The sequence below is a fragment of the Apteryx rowi genome, unplaced genomic scaffold (genome assembly GCF_003343035.1).
Source record: "Apteryx rowi isolate R43461 unplaced genomic scaffold, aptRow1 scaffold_22, whole genome shotgun sequence".
Lineage (NCBI taxonomy): Eukaryota > Metazoa > Chordata > Aves > Apterygiformes > Apterygidae > Apteryx > Apteryx rowi.
Genome location: NW_020448530.1, coordinates 4,411,633 through 4,423,642, shown reverse-complemented (window position 1 = coordinate 4,423,642; position 12,010 = coordinate 4,411,633). Strand labels below are relative to the sequence as shown.

General features: G+C 44.2%; 1 long non-coding RNA gene across 1 annotated transcript; it reads right to left on the bottom strand.

The window, feature by feature from the left end:
• Positions 1-4,031: 4,031 nt before the first annotated feature.
• LOC112965577 lies at positions 4,032-7,745 on the bottom strand. Its single transcript, XR_003253343.1, has 3 exons — positions 5,711-7,745; positions 5,160-5,221; positions 4,032-5,049 (listed from the first exon to the last, which is right to left on the bottom strand). It is a non-coding gene; the product is annotated as an uncharacterized LOC112965577 (long non-coding RNA).
• Positions 7,746-12,010: the final 4,265 nt, after the last annotated feature.

Genomic DNA, 12,010 nt, shown 5'->3' with positions numbered 1-12,010 from the left:
TGTGAACCGTTTTGAGGCTTYGGTGCGTGGCACCTACGTGCCGCTGCGCCCCTCCTACAGAATGTCAAAGCCTCCTCGCTCCTAAGGATAACCGGGAGGAGGCAAAACCGCACGTGTGCTCCAGTGCAATTCCTGCACGATGGAATTTCACTGGTCTTTTCTTTCTGCTCAACTCAGGGTTTGCTCTGCCCTTGTTCTAAGTTCCTGTTTCCTGCTGGTGGCATCTCCTTTCACAGGCAGTGGGCACATACTCAGTTTTATTGCTGTGGTTTCCAGGTGACTCTCGCAGGGAAAGTTTACTGGAGCTTCATCCTTCGCGAAATGGCAGCAGAACTGAATAACCACTTCCTCCCGGCACAGCTGAGGAACTTCAAACACGCAATGTTGCAAAACAGCGTGAAGACACTCTCCCTTCTGCCRGTGCTGGGCTCTCTTGTGCGCATTAACAGCAGCCGTCACCAACATCATGAAGTAACAGGGCTGGGAAATACTTAAGCAGTAAAAACAGCTCTCACAGCTTGGAAAAGCTGGCGAGTGCTACCTTTTATTTTTCCCATAGTCAGTTTGCTGCCTCGCAGCAGCTGTAAACAGTCCAGATCCTGCAGTCTTCAAAATTGGTATCTGGACTCTTTACAGTTTGGGCAACTGAAGGAGTTTGAGTCAATCCACATGAGGATGCTTGCAGTAAAAGTATTTGCAAGTATTTCTATTGCACTGCAATGGCCACAGAAAAACAAGCAGGAGGAACAGCTATATAACTCCCAACAGAGATTTTTACAAAATTTGTCTGTTATTATATTGCTTCGCTAATGAGAGGGGCACATAATGTCCACAGTATCTAGAGAAAAGGACCCCAAGATCTATAAATAAGAAGCTGGTTTTGTGTACATCTTCAGCAATTCTTCTGAATCTTCAAGCAGTTTATCTGCAAGACTGTGTTTGCAGTGTTATATGACTTAATATTAAGCAGTTAACCTTTTACCTGACTTTAAAAATCAAATTCCAGTCTCCTCCTATACTTTGCAGTTTTCAACTTGAGGAAAAGATGGGTGTGATTCATATAAACATGGAGCTTCACTCTGAGAAAAACACGGGCATCCCTGCAGTTTTTCTAGAGATTGTGCTTACACCAGAACAACCTTTGTGCAAACAGCGTAATTGTTTTGACACAGTTCTCATGAGATAATCCTGTGATTTCACGAGGAAAGTCCTGGGCTGGGTAGGCTAAAAGTTTCAGTCACCGGTCACCTGCACAGCCCCCCTGCATAGCCACAGCCAACAGCCTCCTCTGGGGCTCTTCTTTCCACAGTTTCAAAATAAGGACTAGAATAATATTTTTCCTCCTTTGTACACTGTTCTGCAAGTCATGAAACAATGCTGTATTTCAAAAGTTTTTTTTATATGTTTGATGTGGGAGGGAGGAGAAGGAGAGAGAGACAGAGAGACATGAAGATTTACCTGGATACGAGGAAAAACCGCACAGCGAGCTCATGGTGGTGATGGAGCAGTGTTCCCTCTCCCCTCTCCCAATCCCCACTGATCACCTATCTCCTTTTAGAGTTGGATTTTCATCACCAAATATTCTTGGTATTTGAATGCTTTTGTGTAAAAAGACCCCAACCTTCTTCTCTTGAATTTCAGATAGAGAAACTCAAAATCAGGTACAGAGGGACTTAACTACCCAGAGAGGGCCAAGTGCCTCCACTGGGTTGCAAAGCGTCGACATCAGTCCTGTGCTGCTCTTCAAGCTTTCTTGCGTTGACTTAAAGACGCATCTCCTGCAACCACGCTCGACCCATCCTGGCTGCGTTGCTCTTTGGGCCATGGGGACACAGAGCTGCACAAGGGCACGGACCCACTCACTGCTGGGACACAAGGGGCTGGGAGGCTGGTGGGAGCCGGCCAGCTCTGCAAAAGCCCCGGTGCACTAGCTTTCCTTGGGCATGGAGGGGTGACTGTGCTGCGCTGTCCTCTCATGCCTCGCTGAATTGCTTTTACCTTGGGGGCATGTGGTCAATGCAGACCCAGCGAGCGGTAAGGTCAGGTTTGGTACCTGAGGTGTGTCGGCTGGGTTTTGCAAGGCCCCAGCTAAGTATATCCAACTGCATCCTCAGGCAATCACTGAATTTGCATGCCTGGCTGGAAGAGGCTGATCCCGAGGCCGGAGGTACCACCRTAGTTTAAAGCTGCACCTAAATTTGGTGGTTATGTACTTGAATAACTACAACGTGGGCTAAATGAACATTCTGCCCAGGGCAACATTTAAGCACGTTAAAAACCTTTGAAAACTGTGTTTACTAAAAATCCTGGCTGCAGAACAATGAGCAAGTCTCTCCAGCATCACCCCATTGCTCGATTTCCATGCACAGGCTGTGGTTCAAAAGCTCCCTTATTCTATATCAACATTTCATTAACCTGCATTTCCAAATATACGTCACTTTGAAAAGTGAAAGTTCAGCTATGAGAGAGTTCAGAGAACACTTTTAGAAGCAAGGCATTCTGCAACAGCCGTGTACATCTTCAGTGCACCGAACCGGCACAACTTGTTGCTACACGGTTGTGTACACCAGTGCAATTACTCCACTTACTGATGCAATCGCTCATGAATCGAGATGACTCTGATCTACATAAGAGGCTGCAGGTAACTGAAGCTGAGACTCAGATCCAAGTGTAAGCAGTGCAGGATCCATCACATTTGTAAAGCCAGAATCCCCTTGAGGCAAGGGCTGCAGAGTGTGGATTCAGAAAAAATGAACTTGTATTTGTGCATGTGTCTGGAACTTGGGATTTCCACTCAAGTCCTTCGCAAGTAAGAGGTCAAATATAAAAGAGGATAATATAAAAAGATCAAAAGGCTATAATGTTTACTGAAGCCAAGACTGACCATGAACACAGGGATCTTTAGGAAATAATATAATAGCTTCTACGCATGTGTTAAACCATTAATGGAAAATTTTGAATGCATGAAAGACTACTGATACGAATTAAACTTCACAGAGAAAGCATACAGGCATGGAGCCAATTCTTAAGGGAAGCACAGAAGGAAATTTACTGGAAATTCTGTATGAAGGCAGCAGGTCTAGGCATGAATTATTTTTCTAAACCAAATTCATGGCTGTCACAATCAACGGCAAGTTTGCAGAATCACAGAATCACCAAGGTTGGAAGGGAGCTCTGGAAATCGTCCAGCCCATCCCCCCTGCTCAAAGCAGGGCAGCTAGAGCAGGTTGCTCGGTGTCATGTCCAGCTCGGTTTTGAATATCTCCTAGGATATGGAATGAGGAGACTCCACCACCTCTCTGGGCAACCTGTTCCAGTGTCTGACCACCCTCACAGTTTAAGAAAACAACAACAACAACAACAACAACAACAACAACAACAAGAAAAAACAAAAACCCAACCCACAACAAATAACCAATTCCCCCCCTCCCCACACACTTATCTTTAAATGGAATTTCCTGTACTTCAGTCTGTGCCCATTGCCTCTTGTCCTGTTACTGGGCACCACCGAGAAGAGTATACCTCCGTTTTCTTTAGTTTCCCCCACCAGGTGTTTACACACATTGATAAGATCCCCCTGAGCGTTCTCTTCTCCAGGCTGAACAGACCCAGCTCTCAGACTCTCCTCCCACGTCAGATGCTCCAAGCCCTTCATCACCTTTGTGGCCCTTGGCTGGACTCGCTCCAGTATGTCCACGTCTGTCGTGTCCTGGGGAGCCCAGCGCTGGACCCAGCACTCCAGGTGTGTCTCATCAGGGCTGAATAGTGGGGAAGGATCACCTCCCTCGACCTGCTGCCAATGATCTACCTAATGCAGCCCAGGATGCTGTGGGGGCCTTCTTTGCCCCAGGGCACATTGCTGGCTCACGGTCAACTTGTTGCCCACTAGGACCCCCAAGTTAACCTCAATTTAAGCTACTTGACATAGGTCAAGGAAAAAAAAAAATCGATTGACTTGGTGAATTATTATAATTTTAAAAAACAGACCTATTCCTCCCCCATCCCCCCAAAAGTGAGGAGGAATCTTTTAATTTTTTTTTTTTTTTTAAACTGTCGAGTTCACAGTATTCAAAATCTATAGGTGAATGCACTATGGAGATACAGAGGAAACATCTAAAACCTCAGCTCAAACACTAGGCAAAAGAGTGACCCAGTAATGACAGAAACTAGTGCTGGATATTCAGATAAACAGCATATTTGGCATGTCTTCTAAAACAAACACAACCTGAAGTATTTACGAGAATCACGACACAATCCATTGTTTGCAGTGATGGAGGATGATGAGGAAGGAAAGAAATCCCTCTTTTGGCAGCCTCACAGACTCTACAAATTCCACAATTCAAATGCACAGACTTGTTTTGAAAACTCAGCTAACAGATGGGTAGGAAGCGAGAGAGCCTCAGAAAGCTAGGAGGTCTAATGGAGGTAGYTATTTTATAACTAGGTCTCTAAACCCCAGTAAGTTAAAATCCTGATAGCACATTTTCTCTCTMTATATATTAGAGCTTCTCTGTCATGACTGAATTTATGTTAGAATTAACCTTGTCTTTTTTCATGACTTCACTGTCCACGACTTCTGTATTTTTGCAACTTGTAAAGGTTTCATGGTAAGCCTGGGTACAGCAAGTATTTCCATTCTTTTGTTTTTGCTTTTTTTCTCACAGCTCAATTGGATGATATTTCTAAATGGTTCTCTCTGTAGTTTTTCTCCCATTCTGTGAAGACTGTGAATCACACCCAGTCATGTGCAAACTAGTGGGCGATAACATAAAAACCCCTTACATTTATTGTCAACTTTTACAGTATTCCCTCTGCTGCATTAAAATGCTGGTGCAACTCCATTGCTCGCAAAGGTGAGGAAATAGTGGCCTTGACTGAAAGCAAGCAGTCATCCTGGAAACTCTCGCAGGAGCTTGCGAGCGTCCCGCAGATGTGACCTGCAACCTTTGGGCTTTCCTGGGCTGCGCGGAGGTGGCCCGGGGACRTGGATGTCCGCCCTACCGAAGGGCGGCAAATTCATTTCCGTTGTTTTCTGCCCCAGGATTCGAACTGCAAGTGAAGAAAAGAAGAGCACTGGTCACTAGAGATGGTACTGATTACCTGGTCTTGTAACCGCCCATTGTTAACACGGCCGTTAATTATACGTAATTATGCCAAACCTCAATGCGTTCTTTTGCCTCTCACTTAGGTGCGCTGGGTCATTGAGGGCCCCAATATTAACCTGAAACAGGAAGGCAAAGGAAGGGGACTCTCACAGAGAGAAAAGCTGCTGAGAGCTGATACAAGAAGTGCACGATAACGTTGTTTCTGACTTCTTTACAAAAGAGCGCGGTACCAGGGCAGTTAACACAGCAAACATGAGTGATAATGAAGGAGAATGAACTTAAACTAGGGAGTCCTTAAATAAAGTAGATTTTTTTCAAATTGACTGGGCTGATGGTATTCACCACAAAGTATTTTAAAAATGGTTGAAACCACTTCAGAACCATACACAATCCTGTTGATTTTGGTGAGTTATTGTGACAAAAAGAATAGACGTATTCCTCCCTTTCCCCTGGCCCCTTCCTCCCCCTCCAGATTCAGATAGGTGAATTATTCTTTTTTCACTATCCAGAACCCTGGGAAGGATAAACTTCTTTAAAAGGGAGATGGATTAACTTTAATTTCCACAAAAAAGATAGGAACAAACACATGATTTGTAAGTACCTACCTGACAGGAAGGAGGTGATTTGTTCATGACAAATCCCTGCTGACTGCTACTCGTGGTCAAAATGATTAAATTTCCTTCTATTCCACAGTAACAGCATTTGTGGACAGAGGAAAACAGCAGATATCGTATAACTGATTTTACTGAGCGTTTCAATGCCATTTTGACCTAGCATTTGCATAAACAAACTGCGAAAAACAGGATCTCAAGGTTGCAAAACCAGCTTAAAAAAAAAAAAAAGACTAGTTATAAGGCTGGGAAAATATATCAGCGAGGCTCCACAAGGACTGCTCCTGGATCTAGTACTCAAATATTTTCATTACCACTTGGGCAACGGAACAGAGAAGATTTATTAAATTCACAGGCAAATCCCAAACTAGGAGAGAGGGTTTGCATGTTGGCGAGAACAATCCAGCAGGACAAACACAAAGTTACACAATTTTGGGATTACTCAATTGCACAAATGCACGGCAAGGAGTCATTCACGGGGCCATTCCTCCAAACGTTCAGAGGTGGGGCTGGAGCACGGGCTGCTGTAAATAAGCCAAGCCACAGAGAAGAAACAGGAGAGCATGACAGTTAGACATGAAGAAATTCTTCTGCCCTGCGTGGCATTAATAAACCTCAGCTGGAGTACTGCACCGTGTTTTGATCACTGTACATCAAGAAGAATATGGAAAAATCGGACAAAAGTCCAGAGTAGTTTCTCTGGAGAAAAGACTCTTCAAAAAGATTAGAAAATAGGACAAAAGCTCAGAAGACTGAAGTCAATCAGGCTGTGTCCTTGCAGAAGACAAGGAAACTATATAAGCTTCCTTCCAGTCTTTGCTTTCCAGTACAGGAAATTCCATTAGCTTCTCTGATTTGAAAACTCCATACAGCCTCCACCGGGTCCTTAGGAGAAGTTTCCCCTCTTTCTGTCACTTCTGGGGATCTCCAAGGTGAGCACGGCCACTCCCTGGGATGGAGCAATCTCTTCCCCCCTCCAGAGTTTTTAACTCGACCTGGAGCGCAGCAGCCAGGATGACACGAACGAGCAGCCCCTCTCCGCCATGCCACCACACCCTTCTCAGACACGATCTGCATCAYGCAGCATTTCTGCAGCAAACCAAGGAGAAACCATCCCCTGCACCACCTCCTGCAGCTGCTCATGGTCAACACTGCCCACAAAGAATCTCCAAAATCCATGTATGCGCATAACAGGACCGCGCACATTTGATTTGAACGTACAGCTACTCAGCAGAAGCTTGCCTGGCCAGGTACAAGCCCCTTTTCTGAAGCTGGCAGGGCATGAATCTTTCTTGCCCCAGGGCAATGTTCTAATCACCAGGTTGTTCAGGGCTGTGTCTTTCCCACCCTGTCTCAATGAAATTTTTCCACTACACACATAAACACTAATAGGGCACAGAAAGACCATCCTGGAAGGACAAACTTGAGGCTGACTCTCCTGCCCTTCAGCTGGGCCCGCTATCCACCTTGGCATTCTGGTTGGATGGTCTCTCTCTTCCTATACCTTCCCCAGCAAAGTTTAACTGAGGTTAAACTGCAATAAAAGTTTTGGTTCTGCTAAGTTAACTTTCTCCGAGACAAGAACAGTTTTTTTCAAAACCTCAGCGAGTGTCTTCAGTCCTGATAATTTCAATTATTTCAAATTTCTCATCTTTTTTAATCTATTCCTCAATTACTAACACTTGGAAATGACTTAGATGTTTGTCAGGTGCAAATCTGYGAGCTGCATCATTACATGCGTCCTCCGATCCAAGGACACAAAACGCAGAGAAAACAATCTTGCATCCCCATTGCACTAATCCAAACCTTCAGCAAATGAATTTCCTTATTTGCCTGAAATTATGCAAGACTTCGGAGTTTGTTTTTTCCACCTTCCCAAAAACTTCAGCTGTGCAGATCCAAGTAATTTCTATGACGCAGACACCCTTTGTTTTCCTGCTTTCCTGAATCCCTGCTCTTCAGTTCCTCTTGCGCCCACCTCTCTCCCTCTCCACTTTTCCAGGTTTATCCTTTCATTTATTTTTCTTGGCCAAATTATTGTTCCCTGGCTCTTGCACAAGCCCCTCCACCACCATCCACCACTGTGGCGATGACTGGCATAAGCACAGCTTTTGCATTCATACAGTCAGATCCAGCTATTGCGTCCTTCTGTAGTTTATACCTTCCTTTTCCGTGAGACGACGGTAACGGAGTCACCTTAACATCTTTAATCTGGGCTGGGCTTTAATCAGCACTGATGACTAAATCAAAACAACAGAGAAAAGGAGGGAGAAGTACACTCCCTGTGCCATCCCCCCTTTCCATATCAAAAAATCCCTGAGCCCAGCTAACAAAGTTCCAGGATTTTTAATGCCTCAATCCAGCATCTCAGACTCCTCTTTCTAGATCTTGGCATTGCAGCAGTGGGGCAGTTCTGTTCTTGGTAACAGAGACTTGCAGTGGTTAATGCTCCTACAGTTGCCTTGAAACACAACCAAGACTAGCGTGACTTAACACCCAAGCGTGATTCCTCGAGAGGAGCCCCCATGGCCACCGACTGCTCAGCATCAGAGACCGGGCTGGGCAACGTGAACTGCAGCGTGTTGCAGGGCTCAGCAGAGCAGTGATGAGGTTTTGCCACCCATAGCGTGAGTGAAATGGGTTGGCGTGTGGCAGCACGTACTAACTTAGTTGTTCCTGTGATGCACGTGGTCAGGTCTGCAGTGGCAGAATTCAGGTCAGCTTCAGAGCTTCATGGTAACCTCAGTTCTTCTATTCACCCTACCCAGCATTGCTGGCATGCAAAAACAGGACAGCAGGGAAAAACACTAAATTATGGAAAAGAAGAATAAAAAGAGTAGAAGGGCTGCTGTGGGAGAAATGCAAGGAAAGGGCTCCTGCCAAATCTTGGGCAGCACAGGCGGAATTGCACACTGGGCTTCAGCTCCCACTTTCCTGCGTACGGAGGATGGCACGTGGAGGCGGGAGGACACCGCTGCACCCATGGCACCAACGCCCGGCTAGGAGGAAGCCTCACAGCCTGGTGCTCTGGCTGCACAAGCGGAGGTACCACGTACCCAAAACAGAGACGACCTGCCACAGGGCCATCTCTTTTGCTAGAATGGACAACACTTGAGAGGGCTGAAAAAGTGAATAAAAAGTGGTTGGGGATGGAAAGAAAAAGCAGGGAAAGCAAAGGGGATTTTGTCTGATAAAGAGGAGAAGAATGCTGCCCAAAACCACCCGGAAAAGCAGAACAAAAGCTGCAGGTGAAACAAGGGCAACAAGAGAGAACACAATGTACACTTAACACTGCCTTTGCATCACAGCCCAAATACGGAACAACTCCGCAGACACCTGCACTGGAGCAGCTGGAAGGAAACCAGTGAAGTCCTCCAGAAATGAAAGTTAAATGCTTTAGACAAAGCTCTAATGTCTTTTTTGATGAGCTTGTTATTTCAAGACAGGGGTTTGTGGAGAGAGGTGATAGCTTTCATTATACCAACCAGCACCTTGGGAAAATAGCGAAGCCACTATTTCAGATCTGGTCTGAAATATTATTTCATGCTTTTCCACACAATAAAAGCAGCCTACCCCATCTTTCTGGGGCAGTCTGATCTCAGCAGTAGCCTTACTTGTGGTAAGCCTGAAGAACAAATTAGTTGCATTTTTTTTTCTCCAATTTTTTCAAATAAAGAAGAGATCAACAGGTTCAAACTAACAGACTAGCTTTTTTAGAAGTGGTTAAGATTCTTCAAACAAGCTTCAACAACAGCACCACAGTAGTTTTGTCACAATATTAACTCCTAGGGCTTTTCAGAATACCTAACTCCCTTAACGTACATTTGGGCCTTCAAGTACACTTACACATGCATACAAAAGAGACCTGATGCTTAAAGTTTCTGTAGGATCAAGAATTTATCAGCACAAATCACTGAAATTTCAGGTGCAAACAGATTCTATTTCTTTATGCTTCTACTCTCCCACAAAAATGACCGTAGTTGAAACCCTCATACCAATAAAGTCAACAACTAAATTCCTCAGTTGCTTCAACAACCACTACACATCACATCCCTTAGTCTGCGTTTGGGAAGGCTTTTGCCATCTAACTCTTCATGTGCAGCACAGTATCAGACTGTCAGAACTCCGCTCCCTGTTCGCTTCTTAGTTCCTCTTACTATAATCTCCTCCCCCGCCCCCCCCCAAAAAAAAGTGATTTGCTTTTTGTAATCATGGGAATTATTGGAGGCATAACTCAAGTGTTTTCCTTTGGAATCAGAAAAGGAACCAAATCATTTTTAGTCAAAATTTTACTTTCCGTTTCGCAAGAGCTGTATGATTTGAGAGGGAGAGAGGAAAAGGGGGAAACAGGCATGGACTTGAAGAGAATGAAAGGACCAATTACTATAACTTGAAGTAACTGGAAAGCCATCTTCTTCTCTAGCAAGTCAGTTTGTGTAAAAATTACAAACCTGTGCCTTGACAGATATTTATTGGCATTTCCTTCCACAAAAGGTCTGAACTGCCACTTATAGGACGAGTACCTTTCGTGAGGCATTCAGGAAACGTTACGTCCTGCAAACATCAATGCAGGAATCAAGTGCCACTACAAAGACAAAAAGAACTTGGGGAATATTATGGAGAGGGTTAGAGGCAGAAACCAAAGACATTGTGCTAGCTTATAAATCTGTTCCTCTTCAATAACCGTGCAGTTTGGGTCATCTTCTAACAAATGAGATAGAGACAACATAGAAAAAGTACAGAAAGAGAACAAGATACAAACACTGTGAGTGAACATGAAGAATGTGAACAGGGCACTATTACTCACTGTTTTTCAGAATGCAAGAATCTGGTATCAAGTGAAAGAAAACACAAAAAATTATTGTGTGCCAAAAACATATAGTCAGATTTGGGAACTCACTGCCAGGGGATGGTTTGAATGCCAAAAGGGTTAAAGAGTTCAAAAATAATTAGATGAGTTCAAGGAAAGAAAGTCTGGTGGTTTTTAAACACAAATGTGGATGCAGCACCTGGCTCAAGATGTCCCTAAATCACCAGCTGATGAAAGCCAGCAAGGAATGCTTACGGAAATAACACTAGAAACAGGGCAAAAGTCCTTGCCATCTTATTCATTACTGGCCTCTGTCGGAGACTGAAGCCTAGACTACTGTCTTATCAAGGACTGTCATTTTTATATTCTTATATTAGCATGTACAGAAAGGGAACAAAGTTCTGTACCTTCTCCTGTTTCTTGGAGATTCCTAAAGAAAGCCCACACTCATATGGGCAGGGGCTATATAATTGATTTCAGTCCCATCCAGTCTAGAAGTCTCCCCAAATATCTGGAAAGCTGATGTATCAGAGAAAGGAAATCAGATTAGTAGACATTATAATCATTTTGGTGACTGCAAATTATCTGCTGGTGCACATGTACACCTCTGCAGCATAACTACTTGAAGGAAATGCTAAACTTACTAAGTGGTTGACATTACATAATGTTCTTCTGCATCCGCATACCTCTTTACTCGACTGAGGCATGCTTATTCCCACAAAACAGCACCCAAAAGGTCCAATCCAGGCAGTAATCCAAATGAAAGAACGGACATCCCTATGGTACAAAGTAAGAAGAAATAGTTGTTTTCTGGCAATTCATCTACCCTTCTTCCTCCCCTTTAAATCCCTCCAAGTCTTCTATTAAGTATAAAGAAACACAGGGAGAAAAAAAATCACCAATTAGATTTTCTTTGTGTGCAGGCCACCTTCAGCTAGTCAGCTCAGCAGAAGAGCAAGTTTTGGTTGGTGTTTACCATTCAGTAAGAGTGGACCCTGTATCATCAATAAAGAGCAGCAGCCTAAGAACTCCAGTTTTCTACCACTTCTTTTAAAAGGGATCTTTTGGAGGAAGACATTGTAATAGCCTTCCTATAAATGCATCTGTGAGTACAGTGCCTGGTGAGGGTACCTGGAAATGCCGCCTGTTACCTAGGTAAAGGATTGAATACAATCCAATTACACATCTTGGCACCACTAAAAAAAGTCAATAGGTCTCAAAGATATCTGTGGTGCTCCACATCCCTCTCCACCCACATGACAGATCTCTTGCAAAGTCTTTGAATGGACTAAAGTAATCTGAATTTGAGTTTTTAGTACCTTTCCCACATCCTCCACCCCCAGGATTTTTCTCTGAATGCCCACTAAATAAGCTGGAGGTGGATGCACATAATTGTGGTTTCTTATCTCCGAAGCAAAGTGAAATTCCCTTTGGTTAACCAACTTGCTAGCTATATAACATGGCATTTGTTTCATAGCTAGCCT